General features: G+C 42.2%; 1 protein-coding gene across 1 annotated transcript in view; it reads right to left on the reverse strand.

The window, feature by feature from the left end:
- LOC126188560 (protein nervous wreck) overlaps positions 1–25,683 on the reverse strand; it is a 724,305-nt gene that overhangs the window by 134,563 nt on the left and 564,059 nt on the right. The window lies entirely within an intron of this gene.

Genomic DNA, 25,683 nt, shown 5'->3' on the forward strand with positions numbered 1-25,683 from the left:
TGTGATGTCCTTAGGTTTAAATAGTTCTAAGTTCTAGGGGACTGATGACCTCAGAAGTTAAGTCCCAAAGTGCTCAGAGCCATTTGAACCATTTGTCCCTCCACTATAATGTATTACCATTCCTCCATGGCCATAGCGAAGGGTCCTTCAAGACGTGCGCCGGTTTTGAATGGCTTAATATCTTTTGTTTGTCGGTTGAGCACATTGATACGTATCATTTATGTTTCCATGAGAATTCCGATTGTTGGTTCAATCTCCTGCGCAACATATGGTAGTAATAAAAATACTTTATCAGAACAGAGAAAGTAATGGAGAAACTGAGACTTTTCCACTTAAATGAAGAAATGAAAGAATCAACTGTTGTCAGAATTATTGCAAAGTTCAATGAAACAGTTTCAACAATGAACAGCGAGTTCTGGGTGCCTTCGTTCTGCGGTGGTTCGTGACAGTGTGGCTGTTAGTCCAGTGAAGACGGTAGTTCGCCGTTACCAAGAATTGGACAAACGATGTTCTTAATTATAGCTTATTCTCCGGTATAATCTCCATTACCGCCCTTAACGTACCAGTTGAAAGAAGCCAATAGTGAGAAGAGGATACATTTTGTTGACTTGTTTCTAAGAATACGAAGGAAGACGGCGGTTTTGTGAGGAAAATCATCTTTACTCATGAAGCGCCCTCCATTAAAATGGGTTTGTGGATAAACAGAACTGCGTCAGAAAACCCTTGCATCGTTCGAGCGAGGGAAATTCCGGCACAGTGAGTGACAGTTTTTTGTGGTTTTTGGGAGGGCGCCATCATCGCTACCCCCCCCCCCCCCCTCCCCATTTTTTTAAAGAAAATTGTCGCCGAGCAATGATAAGAGGTTTTCTCCTCGTTTCTTCTCAATGGAATGGAAGTCCAAAAGTTTTGGTTTCAGCAGGACGGGGATACCCGCCACACTTGCCACGAAGCAACTGCTTTGCTCCAGTTCGCCTCACCTCACGTAATGGTGACCAAGAACGGCCACCAAGCTCATGTGAATTAGTCCCTCGAGATATTTTCCTTTGGGATTATCTTAAGTCATTGGTGCACTTCGATGAACCCCGATACATCCACGAGTAGGAGAAGGAAATTCGACGTGTTGTTAGCGAAATGCGGGTAGAGTATCCTCAGGAAATCGTAGCGAACTTCACGGACAGATTACTTGCATGACAGCGTAGTAGAGGAGGCGATGTTTTGAATGAGTTCTGGAAAAATACAGTTCATGATTTGATTTACCAAACCCGGCGCGAATTTCAAAGTACTGTATAATTGGCAAACCGATGGAGCCATGCAATCAATAAATATTTTCATGCCTACATCATTATAGAGTAGTTAGACCAACTCGGATGTGGTTCTAGAATAACGAATTACCCAGTAATTGGTAGAACGAGCGTATCCTAAGCAATCTCTTTCAAGAAGAAATTACACGTTCTTAAGATACTCTTGCTGTTCATTGCTGAACCCATTTCATTTCTTTCTAATGAATCTGCCAACTCTTGATTCATTGATATCTTCATTTAAGTGGAAAAGTTCAGGTCACAATATTGTAGTGATAAAGAGTAAGCTGAAGTTTAAGACATTAGTCAGGAAGAATCAATACGCAAAGAAATGAGATACGGAAGTACTAACGAATGAAGAGATACGTTTGAAATTCTGTAATGCTATAGATACAGCAATAAGGAATAGTGCAGTAGGTAGTACAGTTGAAGAGGAATGGACATCTCTAAAAAGGGCCATCACAGAAGTTTGGAAGGCCGGCCTATGTGGCCGAGCGGTTCTAAGCGCTTCAGTCTGGAAGCGCGCGACCGATACGGTCGCAGGTTCAAATCCTGCCTCGGACATGGGTGCGTGTGATTTCCTTAGGTTAGTTAGTTCTAAGTTCTACGGAACTGATGACCTCAGATGTTAAGTCCCATTATGCTCAGAGCCATTTGAACCATTTTTGAGAAGTTGGGAAGGTAAACATAGGTACAAAGAAAGTAACTGCGAAGAAATCATGGGAAACAGAAGAAATACTACAATTGATCGATGAAAGGAGAAAGTACAAAAGTTTTCCGGGAATCTCAGGAATAGAGACATACAAGTCGCTGAGGAATGAAATAAATAGGAAGTGCAGAGAAGCTAAGACGAAATGGCTGCAGGAAAAATATGAAGACATCTAAAAAGAAATCACTGTCGGAAGGACCCACTCAGCACACAGGAAAGTCAAAACAACCTTCGGTGACATTAAAAGCGTGGCTGATAACAGTAACAGTGCAATGGGAATTCCATTGCTAATTGCAGAGGAGAGAGAGGATAGGTGAAAAGAATACATTGAAAGCCTCTATGAGGGGAAGATTTGTCTGATGTGATAGAAGAAGAAACAGGAGTCGATTTAGAAGAGATAGGTGATCCAGTATCAGAATCAGCATTTAACAGAGCTCTGGAGGACTTAAGATCAAAAAATGGTTCAAATGGCTCTAAGCACTATGGGACTTAACATCTGAGGTCATCAGTCCCCTAGACTTAGAACTACTTGAACCTAACTAACCTAAGGACATCACACACATCCATACCCGAGGCAGGATTCGAACCTGCGACCGTAGCAGCAGCGCTATGCCGGACTGAATCGCCTAGAACCTCTCGGCCATAGCGGCCGGCACTTAAGATCAAATAAAGCAGAAGGGATAGATAACATTCCAACAGAATTTCTAAAATCAATGGGGGAAGTGGCAACAAAACGACTATTCACATTGGTGTGTAGAATGTTTGAGTCTGGCGACATACAATATGACTTTCGGGAAAGCATCACCGCACAATTCCGAAGACGGCAAGAGCTGACAAGTGCGAGAATTACCGCACAATCAGCTTAACAGCGCATGCATCCAAGTTGCTTACAAGAATAATATACAGAAGAATGGAAAAAAAAATTAGGATGCGCTAGATGAAAATCAGTTTGGCTTTAGGAAAGGTAAAGGCACGAGAGAGGCAATTCTGACGTTGCGGTTAATAATGGAAGCAAGACTTAAAAAAATATCAAGACACGTTCATAGGATTTGTCGATCTGGAAAAAGCGTTCGACAATGTAAAATGTCGCAAGACGTTCGAAATTCTGAGAAAAGTAGGGGTAAGCTATATGTACAACAGCCAAGAGGGAATATTATGACTGAACGACCAAGATCGAAGTGCTCGCATTAAAAAGGGTGTGAGACAAGGATGTAGCCTTTCGCCCCTATTGTTCAATCTGTACATCGAGAAAGCAATGATGGAAATAAAAGAAAGGTTCAGGAGTGGAATTAAAATTCTAGGTGAAAGGATATCAATAATACGATTCGCTGATGACATTGCTATCATGAGTGAAAGTGAAGAAGAGTTACATGATCTGCTGAATCTAATGAGTACAGAGTATAGACTGAGAGTAAATCGAAGAAAGACGAAGGTAATGAAAAGTAGTCGAAATGAGAACAGCGAGAAATTTTGAGAAAAGTAGGGGTAAGCTATAGGGAGAGAAGGGTCATATGCAATATGCACAACAGCCAAGACGGAATAATCAGGATTGGTAGTCATGAAGTAGATGAAGTTGAGGAATACTGTTACCTAGGTAGTGAAATAACCAATGACGGACGGAGCACGGAGGACAGCAAAAGCAGACTAGAAATGGCAAAAAGAGCATCCTGGTCAAAAGAAGTCTTCTAATATCAAATATCAGCCTTAATATGAGGAAGAAATTTCTGAGAATGTGCGCCTGGAGTATAGCATTGTATGGTAGCGAAACATGAATTGTGGGAAAACCGAAACAGAAGAGGATCGAAGCATTTGAGACGTGGTGCTACAGACGAATGTTGAAAATTAGGTGGATTGATAAGATAAGGAATGAGGAGGTTCTGCGCAGACATGGAGAGGAAAGGAATATGAGGAAACCACTAATATGGAAGGACAGGATGATAGGACATCTGTTAAGACATCACGGAATGACTTCCATGGTACTAGAGGGAGCTGTAGAGGGCAAAGACTGTAGGGGAAGACAGAGATTGGAATAAATCCAACAAATAATTGAGGACGTAGGTTGCAAGTGCTACTCTGAGATAAAGAGGTTAGCACAGGAAAGGAATTCGTGGCGGGCCACACCAAACCAGTGAGAAGACTGGTAAAAAAAAAAAAAACAGATCCGTACGGACTTCAGTCTATGAGATGCCTTCTACACTGCTGCTGTTTATGACGAAATAACAAAGCTAAGAAGTAACTGTGATTTAATACGTTGAACAAAAGCTGGAACAGATGGTACAGCGTACAGCGTCTCTTGGTAGTAATAAGGCTAAGGTTGTCTTAAGGGTAATCAATAGTATGCTGTTACAGTGAGAATTTCTTAGATGACGTATATTTCTGTGAATATGATATATGCTGAAGTTTATAGGCAACATGTCGTGCTGCCAATGAGGTTGATGATGTGCTAGGGAGATATAAAAGGCGACAGGTAAAGCAGCCAAAGATATTTGCGTTTGTGGAAGTTATATCAGGCTACGGATAAGTCGGCCAATTAATAAATGGAGATTGAGGTGTTAGAAGATATAACGCGATGTGATATCCGCTAATGATTAAGTGAATGTTAGGGAGCAGAAAAATACATTTGGTAAATACGAGATACGGAGTTATCAATGCGAAGGTCACAAAAGAGACAAGAAATAGTACGTAAAAATATTGACAATAATCTCACAATATGCGGTGAACATACAGGAACGGCATGCCAATAAAAAGTTTACATGATACAGCTGATTAACCCGACATACTTAGTTTCATGAGATGTATCACACTTTTCATAGGGGAATATTTATTGCAACTGGGACAATAACACAACAAGGAGGAATATTTTGTCATTTTGATTTATGTGTACACGTAAACACACATGATTTATAAACATAGTTCCCTGCTTTTTGAAATAAAGGTAATACAATCAGTACATAATACACACACACCCAAAAAAAATTGCATCACCCCGTTTCCCAGAACTCCTGAAAATAAACGTTGACTATGGATATTGTATCACAGACACAGTCTCTTTGACTGTTCAGAGATGTCACTAAACCCGTACAAAGAAGGAAACAACCATGCATGAGCAGCGCCTATTAGAGGGAGGGGGTCCGACAGTAGATCATTTCCAGTCATTCCACCAGGGAGGAGGTACACGGCTCGTTTGCCTAGACGGTCAAACCCGCGGTTCGATCGCGTACGCATTGTTACTTTATCCCAAGAAGGGCTCTCAACAAGGGACGTGTCCAGGCGTCTGGGAGTGAACCAAAGCGATGTTGTTCGGACATGGAGGAGATACAAGGAGACAGGAACTGTCGATGACATTCCTCGCTCAGGCCGCCCAAGGGCTACTACTGCAGTGGATGACCGCTACCTACGGATTATGGCTCGGAGAACCCTGACAGCAACGCCACCATGTTGCATAATGCTTTTCGCGCAGCCACAGGACGTCGTGTTACGACTCAAACTGTGCGCGAGGTCCATCTTTGCAAGCACGACACCATGAAGCGAAACAGATGGACTCAACAACATGCCGAATGGACCGCTCAGGATTGGCCTCACGTTCTCTTCACCGATGAGTGTCGCATATGCCTTCAACCAGACAATCGTCTGAGACGTGTTTGGAGGCAACCCGGTCAGTCTGAACACTTTAGACACACTGTCCAGCGAGTGCAGCAAGGTGGGGGTTCCCTGCTGTTTTGGGATGGCATTATGTGGGGCCGACGTACGCCGCTGGTGGTCATGGAAGGCGTCGTAACGGCTGTACGATACGTGAATACAATCCTCCGACCGACAGTACAACCATATCGGCAGCATATTGGCGAGGCATTCGTCTTCCTGGACAATTCGCACTCTCATCGTGCACATCTTGTGAATGACTTCCCTCAGCATAACGACAACGCTCAACTAGAGTGGCCAGCATGTTCTCCAGACATGAACCCTATCGAACATGTCTGGGATGGATTGAAAAGGGCTATTTATGGACGACGTGGCCCACCAAGTACTCTGAGGGATCTTCGCCGAATCGCCATTGAGGAGTGGGACAATCTGGACCAACAGTGCGTTGATGAACTTGTGGGCAGTATGCCTCGACGAAGGCAGGCATACAGCAATGCAAGAGGACGTGCTACTGGGTATTGGAGGTACTGGTGTGTATAGCAATTTAGACCACCACCTCTGAAGGTCTCGGTATATGGTGGTACAACATGCGATGTGTGGTTTTCATGAAGGACGGAAATGATGTTTACGTTGATCTCTATTCCAATTTTCTGTACAGGTTCCGGAACTCTCGGAACCGAGGCGATGCAAAACTTTTTTTGATGTGTGTAGGTTTGGGAAAATGATTGTAGATGACAAGCAAGAGTGTGGAATAAAAGCGACAATATACTAGTATTGTACTAGCAACTTAGTTTTCATTTTATAATCTTGCTAAAGCGTATTGTCAGAAATTATTTGAGATACAGACCAAAGTTTTCTCTGGAAACAACTGCGAATTACATTTGTGCGTCTACGTAATTAGTAACAGAAATTGCTATTCACAAGCAAAATACATATAGTCTATGTGTAAGAAGTTGTGCAGAACTGAAAGACACACTAAAATGTGACATTCCACAAGTATGATGGCTAGCTTAGAGCCCGCTGCTTCGCTTGCGTAGACTGTATGGCCTGCAGAGAGTTTCTTCTGTTTTTATTTAATCGAATTTTATTGTTCACAACATTGCAACACCTTCTCAGCTTTTCACGCTAATTAAGGCCACATAAGCATGGTCTTTTCCGTATTCACTTCTGACCAAAAAGCGACTGTGGTAGCTGATGTAAGTTTTTATCAATCACGCCTTCTGCGTTCTTGTTGAGATTTCCACAGCAACTTTCATTCCCTAATAAATATTTCTTTATATCTATCCGAGGGGGTCAAATACCTATTTTCACGAATTTAGCTTTAATTTGTTTAATGTAACGAAATATTTTCTTAAAAATTTTCATCCCTTATTGCACTCTCTTAGGGTTTGAATTTCCATAAAAATTGAAATGCGTATTCTGTTTTATTTCTACACGTCGACATAGATACAGCCTAAAAAATCCTTTAGTAGTTCTTTAGTAATTATTTATATTCAAAAGAACTTTCACATTCTATTTTACCCCCTTAGTGGTTCAGTATCAAAAAATGCTGAAACACGTATTTTTTACTTTCTAGCTGAGAAACAAACTACCAGTTTTCGTAGTTCTAGTTTCAAAATTCCCTTAGTAGCGACATACTTTCAAAAAGCTTTTCATTCCCTATTTCACCCCCTTAGAAGTGGAATTTTGGACAATCCTTTCTTAAAAGATGTCTACATAGTAAGATCCGCACCCTTTCCAAACTTCGAGTCTCTATTCTTAGCGGGTTTAGTCTGCCGATGATGAGTCAGTGAATTATTCTGACCCTATTTCACCCCTTAGGGGTTCAATTTCCAAACACAATTGTTCACCAAAAGAATCGGTAACCAGCTAAAAGATCGCGTTTCTTATATATTGAAGTAAAAGTCAAAGAAATGAAGCAGAATCTCACACATTGACATCAATATAAATGGCATAATACACACAAAGAACGCACTTGAAAATGGGAATCATTTCCCGAAACGCGTCGTGCGGAAAGTAAATAAAGAAATTCGTTACTGGTAGCAGAAAATTTATTTATAAACACACCTATTATTATTAAGTATTTTTTATTTGAAACCGAGAAGTCAAATACCAATGTTCAAAGATGTAGCTTTAAAATGCTTTAGTAGTTCTATAACAAGAGTATATTTAAAAAAAAATAAAATAAAAAAAAATAAAAAACTCACCCATTCTTTCACCCCCATAGGGATACATGTCCAAAATGCTGAAACGCGTATTTCTTATATCTTACCGAGAAAAATTGGCTTAATAGCGACGTTTTTTCTTTTAAAAAACCTTCATCCCCCGTTTCACCCCCTTAGAGTTGGAATTTCGAAAAATCCCTTCTTAAATGGTGCCTACAGTATAAGATCCACACCTTCTCCAAATTCCAAGTTTCTCTTCTTAGCGGTTTGAGCTGGGTGATGTCAGTCAGTCAGTAAGTCAGTGAGGGCATTGTATTTTATATATATTTTCGATTTATGATAAGGTTTGTGTATAACTTGACACAAATGTTAATGTTGTGCAATGACGCGAAAAAATCGCAACACCAAAAAATAATTAACGTTGAGTAATGAAATTTCGGGAATACGTTTGTCTGTGTATCGCATTTAAGTGATTCACTTTGCAAGACGACAGGTGAAATGCAGGTACATTAATAACCGTTGTAACCGTCAGAACATTGAATGCAAACTTTCAGACGCGTTTGTATTGTGTTGTACAGGTGCCGAATGTCAGATTTCGGGATGGAGTTCCATGTCTGTTGCACTTTGTGTGTCAATACGGAGATAGTTAATGCTGTTTGTGGCTGAAGCTGGAGTTTTCATCCGATAATGTCGCATATGTGCTCGATTGTAGACAGATCTCGTGAACCAGCGGGTCAAGGCCACATGTCGACTCTTTGTGGAGGGTTATTCTACTGGAAAACATCCCCTGGAATGCTGTTCATGAAATGTAGCACAACAGATCGAATCAGCAGACTGAAGTGCATATTTGCAATCAGGGTGCGAGGGATAAACACGAGAGTGCTCCAGCTGTCATACGAAATCGCACGCCAGACCGTAACACCAGGTGTAGCTCCAGTGCGTCCAGCACGCGGACAGTTTGGCTGCAGGCCCTCGACTGGCTTGGAGAACTACCTCTAATCAGAAAACACGCCAGAACACCAGCGACATCTGGTCTGACACGAATGAAATCACAACTGACGGCGGTTTGCGGCCAGTGGAATACACGCTACAGAGCTTTTGGCTCGGAACTGTCCTTGAAGTAACCGATTTGTAACAGTTTGTTGTGTCATTGTGGTGTAAACTGCTGCTCGAATTCTGCGCCGAAGATGATGGTCTTCCCTCTCCCTAGTGCCACGTGGCCGTCCGGAGTTCCGTCTTCTTACGACCGCACATCTCGTGACTTCCCTGCCATCAATCATGTACAGTGTCTACAGTGTCATGAATATCAGTGTGGGTTTAGGCCTCTTAGAGGTTGTCAGGACCAGATCTTTAGCTTACGGCAAATAATGGAGAAGTGTTATGAGTGGAATAGGGAATTGTATCTATGCTTTATAGATCTAGAAAAGGCATATGACCGGGTTCCTAGGAGGAAGTTATTGTCTGTTCTACGAGATAATGGAATAGGAGGCAAACTTTTGCAAGCAATTAAAGGTCTTTACATGGATAGTCAGGCAGCAGTTAGAGTTGACGGTAAACTGAGTTCATGGTTCAGAGTAGTTTCAGGGGTAAGACAAAGCTGCAACCTGTCTCCACTGTTGTTCATATTATTTATGGATCATATGTTGAAAACAATAGACTGGCTGGGTGAGATTAAGATATGTGAACACAAAATAAGTAGTCTTGCATATGCGGATGACTTAGTTGTGATGGCAGATTCGATTGAAAGTTTGCAAAGTAATATTTCAGAGCTAGATCAGAAATGTAAGGACTATGGTATGAAGATTAGCATCTCCAAAAAGAAAGTCATGTCAGTGGGAAAGAAATAAAAACGGATTGAGTGCCAAATAGGAGGAACAAAGAACAGGTGGACGGTTTCAAGTACTTAGGATGCATATTCTCACAGTATGGCAACATACTGAAAGAACTGGAAGCGAGGTGTAACAAAGCTAATGCAGTGAGCGCTCAGCTACGATCTACTCTCTTCTGCAAGAAGGAAGTCAGTACCAAGACTAAGTTATCTGTGCACTGTTCAATCTTTCGACCAACTTTGTTGTATGGGAGCGAAAGCTGGGTGGACTCAGGTTACCTTATCAACAAGGTTGAGGTTACGGATATGAAAGTAGCTAGGATGATTGTAGGTACTAGTAGATGGGAACAATGGCAGGAGGGTGTCCACAATGAGGAAATCAAAGAAAAACTGGGAATGAACTCTATAGATGTAGCAGTCAGGGCGAACAGGCTTAGATGGTGGGGTCATGTTACACGCATGGGAGAAGCAAGGTTACCCAAGAGACTCATGGGTTCAGTAGTAGAGGGTAGGAGGAGTCGGGGCAGTCCAAGGAGAAGGTACCTGGATTTGGTTAAGAATGATTTTGAAGTAATAGGTTTAATATCAGAGGAGGCACCAATGTTAGCACTGAATAGGGGATCATGGAGGAATTTTATAAGGGGGCTATGCTCCAGACTGAACGCTGAAAGGCATAATCAGTCTTAAATGATGATGATGATGATGAGTGTCTACATTCCCGCCAAGTATTTCTGCAGTACCGCAGAGGTAACATCCAGCTTTTCGTAGGCCTATTACATGACGTCGTAATGTAATTTCTATAATGCATTTACTATATCAGGATTATAAGTGTTACAAACATGAACTGTGATACGCTTGACTTTGTAGGCGTACGTTTGTAAAATATATTGTATCAGTTTGTGGCTGTTTGCTACATGATTTGTGTGTTGTTTTAGAAAGCTTCTAGCTGCTCCGACTGAAATTTGACTAATTATATCGGAGTGTTGAGGCCTTAGCCTAATCACTAAGTAGTTTGTTGCAGAAACTTCAAGAACAATGAGCTCGCGACCAGAGTGCTACGTCTTCACAAGGACACGGATATCTTCAGCGGGCATCAGGTGATAGACATTTACAGAATCTCTGCGTTCTGTCTTGATGCAGCAGAGCACATAGACGCCCCTTGCAGGCTCTGCATTTCCAGCACGACTGGAAACAATCACATGTTATCTTTGGTAACGCAGAGGAGGGAATGAATGAATATATAGGTGGCGTATTATATTTCATTCCACGATCATCATTCTTTCATTGTATCGCCGTACACCTTGTGACATCACAGAGTTCGTCGAGTTTCACGTTCACGTCGCTTTCATGTCCCATATGAAACTGGGTTTAGCGGCTTCTGCAGTTTTGTTGTGATAGGGGTGGAGCTGTCGGCGTCACGTGACGTCCTGAATACAATGCGGTTTGTTGTGATCAAGTTCCGTTGCGATCCGACAACGTACACACTGACGTTTGCGGCTGGAGGGGTGTACTAGCGACAGGTGTTGGCCCCGCTGTTCCAGGATTCTACCATACCATAAATTCCTGGAAATAGGCATTAGTGGTTCTTCGTTCAGTATGCCATGTGTGATTCTGTATCAGACTTCCAATGTAATGGAGCCCAGAGCATGTACCACATATGTAAGAGCTTCCATCTCGTGACGAGTGAGTAGTTGGCCATTTCCGTTGAAGAGATGGGTGTAAGCGTCATTCTAATGTGTCCTATTGGTACATAGTCTGGAAACTTCAGTCATGGTGTGAGAGTGATATCATAGAGCATGTTGCCATATTCTATCTTACTCCTTATTAGCTCTTGATAGAGACATGAAAGAATCCTCGTATCGGCCCCCTAGTAGGAATATCTCAAAATTTTAATGAGAGTTAATCTTTTTAAATAATTCAAGCTGGAGCTCGTTTATACGTCTTGGACATGTAATTCGAATGTCAAGCCATGTGCCCAGAAGCGTAGCGTGGGTAGTTAACGGATATTGTGGTCCTGTGAACGAACAGAACGAGATGAGTATACGAAGAAGTCTGAAGCCAGTTTAGATGATAGAAATACCGCACCGTGTATGCCCGTTTAGATGATAGAAATACCGCACCGTGTATGAACAGTATTTTAACGATACTGACCCACTCTGTATCACAGCAACCATGTAACCCAATATCTACCTGTGTGTTCTTTTAATAAAATGCTACATATTGACAAGTATTAACCGAAGATGGCTATCCAGTAATGATCGTGAATATTCTATTTAAAGAAGTCAGCAGTTCGATGAGTTATCAGAAAAAACTGCATTGTTAATTGAGATGTGTGGTTGATTGTCTTCTTTTATTTCCTTACGAGAAAATCGCAAAGATATTTCGCAATGTATAACTCTTTACTGGCGCGTAATAGTAAGAAATAGGATACGTAATCTTGGAAGTGGCGTCACCACCCGAAGGTATTCCGCTAACAGCGGAATGCTTTTGCGATATTTCTCGTGTGGAGATTCCTCGCTGCGCAATAGCCAGTAGCCAGCTGTCACAGGAGGGCCTCCAGAGAGTTACCAGGCTGGAGGCTGTCCAGGGCACTCAGGACTGCATCCCGAGGGAGATCGGGGGTCTGTCGGCGCGGATCACAAGGCAGCGCCGAGCCAGGGGACCCCCGCGGGCAAATGCGGCGGCGCAGTGGGCGGAGTCGCGACCCACTCGAGAATTTCTCTCCATTCTTCTCATAAACATTTTCGACTAGCCTGCGGACGATTTATACACGATGGATGATACACAAGAAAAGGACGCGTGCAGTATGTTGTCTTTCGCCACGCCCATGTGTAAGAGTATTATACCGACCATGGCAATAATTCTTTTGTAATCTTAACAATACATAGTGGTCTGTACGAACTGAGATATATGGCGGGACCCAAGGGGCAAGTACGAAAGAGCGGCAGGATGGGAAGTAAAATGGAGCTTAAGCGAAACGTGTTATGTTGAGAATTTTGCGATTATTGTACGGTGTGAAACCCATACACTCAAATACTTCTGTGCTGTGCGGTAATAGAGCGGCATTCAACAAGTAATGCAACACTTTTTTTTTCCTGAAAGCAGGTTGGTTTTATTCAGAATTCTAATACGTCATATTATTACCCGCCTTTTGTCTACAAATCAATATTTTTCAACATAATCTACGTTCAGTACGACGGCCTTAGACTACCTTACTATGAGGGACCGTAAGCCCACATGGCTCGTTGGAGCCAATGCCTTGCTACATCAATAACCTCCATATCAACCACGTACTCCTTCCTGCTGAGTGCTTTCTTCACTAGACCAAACAGATGGAAGTCGGATGGTGCGGAGTTCGGGCCGTACAGTGGATAAGGAACAGTCCAATTAAGTTATGTGAGTTCCTCTCGGTTGCGCAGATTTTTGTGTGGCCTTACATTGTCATGGAGAAGGAGAAGCTCGTTTGCAGTTTTGTGGCAATGAATACGCTGCAACAGTTTCTTCGGTTTCCTGTGGGTTGATCGTTGCACCATGAGGGAGGAAATCAAACAGAATAACCCCTTCACAGTCCCAGGAGGCCGTCAATATGACTTAACCGGCTGTGGGTGCGGCTTTGAATTTTTTCTCCGGAAGAGAGGTGATGAGGCACCACTGCATTTATTGCCGTTTTGTTTCGCCTGTGGTAATGTTCGACTATAAAAGTCCCGATCTGTCTAGTAACGCGCAAGCAGTTCCGCAACAATGGTCAATCGTAGCTCTTCATCGTCTTCAGTTAGGCTGCGAGGAACCCAGTGGGCAAACAGCTTCGACTGCCGCAAATGGGGAACCATTGTGTCAGCACTGCCAACAGACATGTCCAGTTATGGAGAGAGGTGTATGATTGTGATCCATCGATCACCTGGAATGAGAGTGTCCGCACGTTCCAACATTGCAGGAGTGACAGCTGTGTGCGGCCGGCCGGCACGCGGCAGATCTGACGGGTTTGCGCGATCTTGTTGGGATACCGACAGAAGGTTCGCCCTACGATTCGCCGTGCTTTTGTTCACTTCCAGGTCTCCGTAGACATTCTGCAAGTGCATATGAATCAATGCGAAGCTTTAGTTTTCCACCAAATCAAACTCACTGACAGCTCTCATTTTGAAACGTGCTTACCTTACAGTAGTCATTTTGAAGGGTACTTGTAGCGCCGCCACCTATCAGAATTTTATGGAACTGTAGTGGTGAAGCGGAAATATTCCACGATATCCTTCAACAAATTCCGTGTTTTGCAGCTGAAATTGGCAGAGAGAAAAAAAAGTGTTGCGTTACTTATTAAAATCCCCTCGTGCAACTACGTTAGAAAAAACTGTTGGATTTTGGACGAAATATAGAAAGGGATCACTTGGGTAACAGTACAGGTGACGCGTTCATGTGGATTTTTTAGTATGGACACGGCCGGGTTAAGGCCGAAGTGACTCAAGCGGTCGCTTGTGATGCCAAACTGAAAGGGGCACAACAGACATCTGAGTGAATAATTGTATGCAGCGTGTAAAATACACTGAAGCGCCAACTGATATAGGTACGCGTCTTCAAATACAGAGATGTGCAAACAGGCAGAATGTGGCGCTGCGGCCGGTGACGCCTACATAAGACAACACGTGTCTGATGCAGTAGTTAGATCCGTTGTTGCTGCTACAATCGTATATTATCGAGATTTAAGTGAGTCTGACTGTGGTGTTACAGTCGGTGCACAAGCGATGGGGCACAGCATCTCTGAGATAGCGATGAAGTGGAGATTTTCCCGTACGACCATTTCACTAACGTGCCATGAACATGAGGAATCCGGTAAAACATCAAATCTCCGACATCGCTGTGGCCGCAGAAAGATCCTGCAAGAACGGGACCAACGACGACTGAAGAGAATCGTTCAATGGGACAGAACTGTAGCCCTTCCGCAAACTGCTGCAGATTTCAATGCTGGGCCATCAAAAAGAGTCAGCGTGCGAACCATTTAACGAAACATCATCGATATGGGCTTTCAGAGCCGTAAGTTCAGTCGTATACCTTTGATGACTCCACGAGACAAAGATTTACGCCTAGTCTGGACCCGTCAACTCCTACATTGGACTGCTGATGGCTGGAAACATGTTTCTTGGTCGGACGAGTCTTGTTTTGTACGGGTATGGAGATAACCTCATGTACCCACGGACCCTGCATGTCAGCATGGGACTGTTGAAACTGGTGGAGGCTCTGTAATGGTACGGGGCGTGTGCAGGTGGAGTAATATACGACAGCTGATACGTCTCGATACGACTGACAGGAGATACGTAGGTAAGCATCCTGTTTGATGACTTGCATCCATTCATGTCCATTGTGCATTCCGACTGACTTGGGCAATTCAAATGGTTCAAATGGCTCTGAGCACTATGGGACTTAACATCTATGGTCATCAGTCCCCTAGAACCTAGAACTACTTAAACCCAACTAACCTAAGGACATCACACAACACCCAGTCATCACGAGGCAGAGAAAATCCCTGACCCCGCCGGGAATCGAACCCGGGAACCCGGACGCGGGAAGCGAGAACGCTACCACACGACCACGTTCTGCGGACGGCAATTCAAGCAGGACAATGCGACACCCCACACGTCCAGAATTGCTACCGAGTGGCTCCAGCAACACTCTTCTGAGTTTAAAAACTTACGCTGGCCACCAAGCTCTCCAGACAATGAACATTATTGAGCATATGTGGGACGCCTTGCAACGTACTGTTCAGAAGAAATCTGAGCCCCCCAGTAATCTTGCGCATTTATGGACAGCTCTGCAGGATTCATGTTGTCAGTTCACTCTAACAGTCCTTCAGACATAGTCGCGTCCATGCCACGACATGTTGCGGCACTTCTACGTGCTCGATAGAGCCCTACACGATATCAGGCAGGTGTACCTGTTTTTTTTTTTCTCTTCATTATAATTACTAGCGAAATCTACCTGGGCGAAAGTTTACGATTATAGAACTAAAACGTTGCAGCGAACGAGGATCCACAAACCAGACGTGTGCGAGGTAACTGGTAATGTGTCGCTATGAACCACCACTGTCATCTGTTTCAAACATTTTCCTAGTTGCCGATCAGTGTGGCTGTGCGGTTCTAGGCGCTTCAGTCTGGAACCGCGTGACCGCTACGGTCGCAGGTTCGAATCCTGCCTCGGGCATGGATGTGTGTGATGTCCTTAGGTTAGTTAGATTTAAGTAGATCTAAGTTCTAGGGGATTGATGACCATAGATGTTAAGTCCCATAGAGCTCAGAGCCATTTTTTCTGCTGCTCTACTTCTGTCGCTTTATGCAACCCGCAATGACAAAATGAACAGGGCTTTTTGTCGAAAATTTAATGTAGTTAAATTTTGTACTTGGATAGGTTTTTGCTAGAGGCCGTAATTTTCTAGTTATTCAAGAAAAATGTGCAAAAATGCCCTTCAAACGCACCCCCATTGCCACATTCAGCCGGGTTAGGAGATCTAGTATGTTGTTCATGGCACCACCTCCCACCACTGTACAAATATTAGCGGCGGCACGAATTGTTTCCTACATTCGATCTTTATTGGTCTTCATTTACTGGCCATCAGGACCCCTGACTACTAAACTACTGAGCTTGTATTGGATAAGTCTGAATGAATTTCCAACGTAATTAGTTTTAGCGTAACGTTTACAAAAGCCGCCTTTCGTACAGTACTCTCACAGCCATGTTGAAAAGAATAACGTTAACAATGAAGTCGCCGACTATGCTGGTGGTGTAATAACCCAATCAATAGAGACCAAAAAAGATGGAATATTAGTTCGTGTAGTCGGATATGTTTGTATTATGATAGGAGGGTGCGCCACGAACAAAATACTAGAAATACTGAGTAGCAAGGCATGAATGTGGGTTGAAGGTGCATTTTAAAGTCTTTTTTGTACTTTTTTCTTGTATAATTCGAAAATCGCTCCAGTAGAAACGTATCCTAGGGTAAAATCTAAATTAAATTTCATAAAGGAGATCGTGCTCATTTTTTGTGTAGGGCTAATAGATCGTGCATAGCAAGCAAGAGAAGAACATGGTTTATCAAGGCCAGATATAACATTGCGAGTTGCATAAAACGGTAACGGTAGGGGCAGCTGAATCACCGAGTCCAAGAGGAAATCATAGTGAAAAAAATGTTTTATTTTCAACATTTAGCTGCTAACTACAGCTATTTTTCTACATAGTCACCGCTCCGATTTAGACATTTGTCAAGGTGTGGTACCATCCTTCTAACACCCTCGTCAGAGGAGGCAGCTACCTGTGCTTTCCACCAAATGTCTACGCTGGTCTACAACTTCTTGTCTGTGCCAAAATGAGGCCCTCAAATCCAGCGGTTAGTGTAAGAAAGGAGATGAAAATCAGAGGGAGCTAAGTCCAGGCTGTATCTTTTCCGTGGAAAACGCTGCAGCAGCGTCTTTGTTGCAGCTGCAGTATGCGGCCGATCATTATCAGGAAGAAGGACAATGCATGATGATAGCATTTGTCTTCGCTTGTTTTCTCGAATCGCCTGATCCACTCACTAAACAAGATCATCGATTGACACTCACTTCCATCCTTGACTACCTACATCACGAATGTCTGTACATCCTGCTTCAAAGTTCCTGCAGTATTGCCTCACTTTTCTGTCATGCATGACAGTCACGTTATGTGGGCTGCATGAAATCTGGCGGAAACCCTTAGCATGAAGATATCGAATGACAGCACGCACTTCACGCTTGGCGGGAAACTACCATGCTAGGTATCTTTAAGTGCTCATGGTGTGCTCTTAACTGAAAAGTGCGACGTGACGCGTTCGATGGGCATACTAAGAGACACTGCGCAACACATCTGCACAAAGCTTCGTTGTGGTTTTGATTTCACGACCATCGGACTTTGAAAAAAAAAGGCCTCATAATAAAAAATATTTATTATGATATTTACAAATAAACAAGTAATAAATGTCGCAATGCTCGCAGTACTGTGTAAAATAATTTTATCTGCGTCATTTCTGTGACAGGCGTATCAGTTTAAATTAGTGCTATCACTGGTAATCGAACACAACACCACACCGTGAATTCTCATTTATCTCACATGCAAATCTTTTCTCTTTCCGTGGCAGTATAAAATTAGGTGACATTTGATGTATATTTTCTGTATTTCTGTCCCACTTTTTCCGATTGAAAGTGAAATAATTTGTAAGTTATAAAGTAAAGAACTTCTGTTATGGAATTAAAAAGTAAACAATAGAAATTTAATATTTTCATTGTTTCTTCTCAGTTTAATATCTGGCACATTTTATTGAAGGTAGAGCAATAGAATTTATTTAGTTCTTTCTGCTTTCACTAAAACATATTAAAGACATCAGAAATTTCGTTTAATGTGAATGAGTTGTTGGTTCTTTTAATATGTGGCGTTGGAATAACGTAACATTCAGAAATTTATTTATGTTACACAAAATTGTCAATGAGGTGGAAAACGAAAATAATGAAAATTTTTCTCTGGCATTTGGAAGAACACACACTAGTTCAGAGTTCTCCCAATACGTGCATTCACTGTTCTGTATCAGCTGTTCTAGCTGCATTGGTATGGGAAGATTATTCTGTTCAGTGCAACTGTTTTTGTAAGAGCCGCTTCACGTGTTCAGCGATTTTTCAGTGGCAGATAAAAAATATTAACGTGTCAACATCATTTCCTGTTAGGAAATGTTGCCGTGCTTCGGACGGCTTATTGGAAGGAATCTTTGAGCCAGGGAAGGGTCGGCGATTGATTTTCTTGTTTTGAAAGTGGTCACTTGGCAACTGAAAACGGATCACGACCGGAACATCCCTCGACTTCCAGAATGGGCGAAAACATTGAAAAAAATCTGTGTCACGATCGTCTTCGATTGTCATAGAACAGTCGATGGATTGCTGGAAATGACTGTAATATCCTAGAGTTCATGCCAACAAATTTTGACTCAAGATCTGAAGACGAAACGCGTTACAGCAAAATTTGTTTCGTGTGTGGTTTCCGATGACCAGAGACCCAGCCGTTTGTGCGTGTGTCGGGAACAGAAAGAACAGAAGAAACTGATCCGGATTTTAAAGCAAAAGTCATCACAGGAGATGAATCGTGTTGTTATGGACACAACCCATAAACGAACCAATGGACATGAAGGGGTTAGTTCACTATAACATATACGTTTACCAGGGTACCCACAGTTAACAAAGATTACTACCTTGAAGTTAAAAACTAAGAAAAAACGTTTCGCAAAAGCCCAAAGAAAGTCATCCAATATCCGAAGGAGTGGGCTTGAGGAGGGGGGGAATGCCCTATGGCACATCGCTTGTGTGGGAAACTGTGGAAACTGTTCTCGAACCGTCCTTGGGCAGTGGACCCCTTTGCTCCTCATCCGCTGCACACCTACAGCCCAGAGGTACGTGGAAGATATTCTACGCCCATTTTGCTGCCCTTCATTGCAGCAAGATAATGTCCGTCCGCACACATCGAGAGTTTCTTTTGTGCTTTCCAAACCCTACTTTGGTCAGTGAGGTAGCCAGATCTCTTCCCAATGGAGAAAGCTTGGAGAGTTATGGGTAGGGTCCTGTAAACAGATGGCGGTTTTGAAATCTAACGCGCCAATTGGACAGAATTTGGCGCAGTATCCCTCGGGAGGAAATCAAATGACTCTACTAATGCCAAGCAAAATAACTGCAGGCGTAAGGGCCACAGGTGGACCAACGTATTATTGATTTGCTAAGCTTGTGAAGCTCTTCTTTTTTTCTTGAATACATCAAAAGTTTTTCAAAATTATAATAATTTGTTTGTTTGCACGTGTACGTCACGTCTACCGTTTTTCGTCCCATCTGGATGAGTCCTTCGTGGAGCGCAGTTTCTTTATCTTAGAGTGTATTTATGACACAAGTAAAACGAATGGCAAGTAATGTCCGTAGAAGGATTGGGAAGGGTGGCGGGGAGAGGGAGTGAGCATCAAATAATATGTCGCTTGTTCGCGCAACTGTCGCAAAATATCGCGTTGTAACTTTTACAGTTTGCAGCTACACAAACAGTTTTCTCAGCTTACGTTCAAACAACTAACTACCGCAAAGGACATCATGCTGAACATGTCCTGAGAAACAGACTTACATCCAGAAACAGCTGTTGTTGTTGTGGTCTTCAGTCCTGAGACTGGTTTGATGCAGCTCTCTATGTTACTCTATCCTGTGCAAGCTTATTCATCTCCCAGTACCTACTGCAGCCTACATCCTTCTGAATCTGCTTAGTGTATTCATCTCTTGTTCTCCCTCTACGATTTTTACCCTCCACGCTGCCCTCCAATACTAAATTGGTGATCCCTTGATGCCTCAGAACATGTCCTACCAACCGATCCCTTCTTCTAGTCAAGTTGTACCACAAACTTCTCTTCTCCCCAATCCTATTCAATACCTCCTCATTAGTTATGTGATCTACCCATCTAATCTTCAGCATTCTTCTGTAGCACCACATTTCGAAAGCTTCTGTTCTCTTATTGTCCAAACTAGTTATCGTCCATGTTTCTCTTCCATACATGGCTACACTCCATACAAACACTTTCAGAAACGACTTCTTGACACTTAAATCTATACTCGATGTTAACAAATTTCTCTTCTTCGGAAACGCTTTCCTTGCCATTGCCAGTCTACATTTGATATCCTCTCTACTTCGACCATCATCAGTTATTTTGCTCCCCAAATAGCAAAACTCCTTTACTACTTTAAGTGTCTCATTTCCTAATCTAATTCCCTCAACATCACCCGACTTAATTCGACTACATTCCATTATCCTCGTTTTGCTTTTGTTGCTGTTCATCTTATACCCTCCTTTCATGACCCTGTCCATTCCGTTCAACTGCTCTTCCAAGTCCTTTGCTGTCTCTAACAGAACTACAATGTCATAGGCGAACCTCAAAGTTTTTATTTCTTCTCCATGGATTTTAATACCAATTCCGAATTTTTCTTTTGTTTCCTTCACTGCTTGCTCAATATACAGATTGAATAACATCGGGGAGATGCTACAACCCTGTCTCACACCTTTCCCAAACACTCCTCCAGAAACAGCTATAGTAAGTACATCTGTGCAAATGATAACTAGTACCATTCACCTCATTAAAATTTATGTTTCAAAGTTCTGTTTGGGTATGTTACTTTAAATAAAATCTACTTTACTAACATTTGAGTCGATTTCGAAATTACTTTTTGAAATAAATAAATTTTATTCGAAGGAATTGTCATTTTGTTGCAGATAATCTATTTAAAGAAAATTTGATAAAATACACACCACAGAAACAAACCATGAATTCAGTTATAAAAGTGGACGTCGAAAACAATTCCATTTGTCAAAAAGATTAAGATCAGTCTGAAGTAGTTCAGAGACTGATGACAGATCTCTCGTTGCGTAAAACTGCCACGCGTTTATAGTTTCTGCTGACTGTGATGTACGAATAACCTAAGCAGCAATATTAAAAATTTATTTCACACAATAATGTACATTTATGATCAGCAACATTAGCAGAATTTGATCCGATGCATTTCTGTCCGCAATTAATTATAGATCTACCAGTTTCACTCGGGGTTTTCAGACTGATAGTCTGTGTTCGCGCAGCATCCAAAACATTTAACCACATCACGCATTTTCCCAATTATTCGCTGAGAGTCTGTTTTATAAAACAGCAACGGGTCCAATTAAATTGGTCGCTCAGCACCACCACCACCTACCGGCAGCGTCCGTTTCGCGCCTGCTGACGCCAGGCTTCTGGGCCGCACGTCGATACGGCAGCGTTCGTTTATTAACACCCTGCTCCCGTCGGGGTTTACTGGAGCAGAAGTGTGCGTGGATCTGTTATTGCACTCCAGCCACGTCCCACGAAATCAACCGGGCGTGGGTAATGCGCTAGGTGCGCGGAAGCAATATGGCAATCAAATTTTAAAGCTTCCCCGGCGCAGAGAGCTCAGGCGGAAAGGCCGCCGCTCCAGCGAAATCTGCCAGGGATATTAGTGGCTGCGCGTACCAGGGCAGCAATATCGTGGTCGAGAAAACCGCCTGCCACCTGTTGTTCGACATCCATGTGGTAAGGTGACGTGGCTCGCTGTCGCAGAGAACAGCTGAATATTTTGTGGAAATTAAAGTTAGGTCGCTACTCAGATGCATTCGTAGGTTGACGATCTCGGAAATCTAGTTGATATAGCCTACCAAGCGAATTATTTAAACCTTAACTGGGTCCCGTATTTTGATATATACTCTACAGAACCTACGGTGTTTATTACCACACTTTTACTATTACTGCGCTGTTACTAGAGATACTTTTTCTATAGACACTATTAGCATAGTTTATTCATTCACAGATGTACAATTTATGGCCTTAGGTCAATCTCACATACCCTATTACCATTTTCTTTTACAAAAACAATGTATCAATGACAACAGAAATACGTGAGAGTGTGCGGTATATGTTAGGCACCGTTATTCTGCATGAGTTTGTAATGTTATGTGAGCCTCACTGCCCTCCCGCCCCCCCCCCCCCTCTCTCTTTTTAATCAATTTGTGTCCGATTTTATTCTGAGAAGCTCAGTAATGTATGTAAATACCGTAAATGCAAATTTTATTCAAAAAGTACTTGAAGTGAAGTGAAGCGCAGACGGACAGCAGCAAACTTTTTAGCGCGCAATCCCTGCAACGACAGTAGTTGTGAATCTTTGAGTATAGACTCCAAAAAAAAGGACAATTGATTTATTAAAAAAAAGGGAACTGTTTATCTGTATCTTGTGTAAAGAGGACGTGTTGCTAGGCCGTCGCTCAGAACGTATTGTTACATTTAATGATAATTGATATTTTAGTGATAAAACCGAGAAAAGTCTCTGTAAGAGTTGCCAAACATTTATGTATACAAATTTTCTAGAAGTGAAGAGTAGATATATCTTGTTTTTGGAAAAGGAGGTGAACTTCATTGTCGTCACCGTCTATCAATCGACAGAATTGTAAGTGTACAAAGTTCACTAAAATACAGGAAAAGAATTGCATTCTCTATAGTTTTCATTCAATATGTAACAGCCTCTCATAATTTCTTAATTACAGTAATTGGATTATGGTCCTGAACTCCACTGACCAATTTTGATGCAGCAGGACGTGTAGTTTGAAGGAAGTTTGTGTGCCAAGCAATCTCCTTTTCTCACGAACAGCAGATTGCTCTTTGATCTTATTTACTTACAACAGTGGTTCCTTAGATATGAAAAGCTACGAAAACTTGTGCTCAAAGCTATCCGCAATACGGCCAAGTAACTAACAGAGTCGTATTTTAAACCTTAAAGAACAATAACTTCCTCCAAATTGTAATACGTCACCAACTGGTGCAGAAGCTGATCATTCAAGGAGGCACCAACCAAAATTCAGGTACCAGTTACGACTTAAAAGTAAAAAATCTCAATCAAAAATCAATCTCTCTCTCTCCAAACACATATATAAATATTCATATTATTAAGATAAAAGACATTTTATAAGCTGTGACCGTTAATTTTTACTTTGAACAATGTCTATTGTGGGAAGGGTGGCGACTAAATGAGATCGGTACTTCCCCGTCACCTGCCCTGGAGGGGCTAAACCAACCATGCTTATTGTGTACACAAACGTTCAGTTTAATTGTGCAACTATCTAAACCAAAATTAAATATTTAAATAGCCTCAAAATATCTTGACATATTACGAAAATTGAAACATTAAAGACTAGCTGCAGTGACAAGCGTTGCCCGGGATGTTTAATATCAGCCGCATAAAATTATTGGCCCTGTGCCGTATTGATACTCACAGCGAATGCAAGCCGCATGGGAAACTGCAGCCGCTTTAAACCGAAAGACATATACGAATCACTGGATGTCAACGGAAAGTGACGAATGAATACCTCACTCGCGGATTTAAAAAAAAAAAAAAATCAGGTTCTAGTCTCCAGGTTTTGACTTTCGCAGATTTACACCAATTTCAAGCCAAAAGTTTAGTAATAACAATTACATTATAGCTTATGATTTGATTCCTTTATAAATGACAAAGTAAAGTAATACACCTGTAATGCATAATGTACCTAAAATATAACTGTAAAATACATACTTTTATCACTTCAATACACTTAATTTTCTGCAAGAAATATTTTCACTCCAAAAATGAGCTGTGTGAAAAGATGATTAGTTGCACCATATGTTGTTACATTTTGCGATAAGTAAGTCATAGTGTTTATCAAAACTAGACATGATTGCCTTATTGGGATAGTCGCGATCGTTCTTTGAATAAAAATATGGCATTTCAGTCTTTGATTGCTGTTTTTTATTTTCAATGACCGGTTTCAGGCTAGCTGCCCATCTTCAGATCATATATTGCAGTTACAAATTAAGCTGTCAGTACAGAACAATTGGTTTGCTGTCATAACTCATAGTTACTCATACTTAACTCATAGTGTTCTTGGAGAATGCGTCTTATTTCATCGGCTCGGTTTCCACTGTTTCAAGTAGGGCTGCGTTTGAACACGACTCAAATTGTTCGAACAGTTTACATCACAATTCGGGAACTCTCGCGTTCTGTTCGACCTTTTGATAGGCCCACGATCTAGTGACTTTTCTTGGCAGTACATCCACGACCTACCTTAGCGTATTTTAATAATGAAATAACTGTGAAACATGGATGAAAATATATTTCCGGGTATAACTTTTACGTAACAGCTGCAACTAACTAGTTAATAAGAGTTTGCAATCATGTTTTTGTCAAAGTCTTGTCCCGCTATCTAGTGACGTCTGATGGCACGATCTCCAAGACGGGTACTGTCGCTGTAATTTATTCTCACGGTAGGAATTACAATCACGTTGCTACAATATATTTAGTTTATTAGCATTTGATTATTCATTACTTTCCTTATCATCATCTAAATGTAAGAATCTGAAATAAACCCCCCAAGAAATTTCATAGATTTGTGGACACATCCTTTCCCCTTTACACATTACATACATATACACTGAAGGGCCAAAGAATTTGGTATAGGCATGTGTATTCCAATACGGAGATATGTAAAATGGCAGAACACGGCGCAGCGGTTGGCAACGCCTATATAGGACAACAAGTGTCTGGCGCAATTATTATATCGGTCACTGCTGCTACAATGGCAGGTTATCAAGATTTAAGTGACTCTGAACACGGTGTTTCAGTCGGCGCACGAGCGATGGGACACAGCCTCTCCGAGGTAGCGATGAAGTGAGGATTTTCCGGTACGACCATTTCACGAGTGTACCGTGAATATCAGGAATCTGGTAAAACATCAAATCTCTGACGTCGCTGCGGCCGGAAAAATATCCTGCAAGAACGGAACCAACGACGACTCGAGAGAACCGTTCAACGTGACAGAAGTGCAACACTTCCGCAAATTGTCACAAATTTCAATGCTGTGCCATCAACAAGTATCAGCGTGCGAATCATTCAACGAAACATCATCGATATGGGCTTTCGGAGCCGAAGGCCCACTCATGTACCCTTGATGACTGCACGACACAAAGCTTTACGCCTCGCCTGGGCCAATCAAGACTGACATTGGGCGGTTGATGACTGGAAACAAGTTGCCTGGTTGGACGAGCCTCGTTTCAAATTGTATCGAATGGATAGACGTGCACAGGTATGGAGACAAACTCTTGAGTCCATGGACCCTGCATTTCAGCATGGGACTGTTCAAGCTGGTGGAGGCTCTGTAATCGTGGGGCGGGGGGGAAGGAGCGTGTGCCGTTGGAGTGATATGGGACCCGTGATACGTCTAGATACGACTGTGACAGGTGACACGTACGTAAGCATCCTGTCTGATCAACTGCATGCATTCATGTCCATCGTGCATTCCGAAGGACTTGGGCAATTCCAGCAGGACAATACGACACCCCACACGTCAAGAATTGCTACAGAGTGGTTCCAGGAATACTCTTCTGAGTTTAAACACTTCCGCTGGCCACCAAACTCTCCAGACATGAACATTATTGAGCATCTCTGAAATCTGAAA

The sequence above is a fragment of the Schistocerca cancellata genome, chromosome 5 (genome assembly GCF_023864275.1).
Source record: "Schistocerca cancellata isolate TAMUIC-IGC-003103 chromosome 5, iqSchCanc2.1, whole genome shotgun sequence".
NCBI classification, from domain to species: Eukaryota; Metazoa; Arthropoda; class Insecta; order Orthoptera; family Acrididae; genus Schistocerca; species Schistocerca cancellata.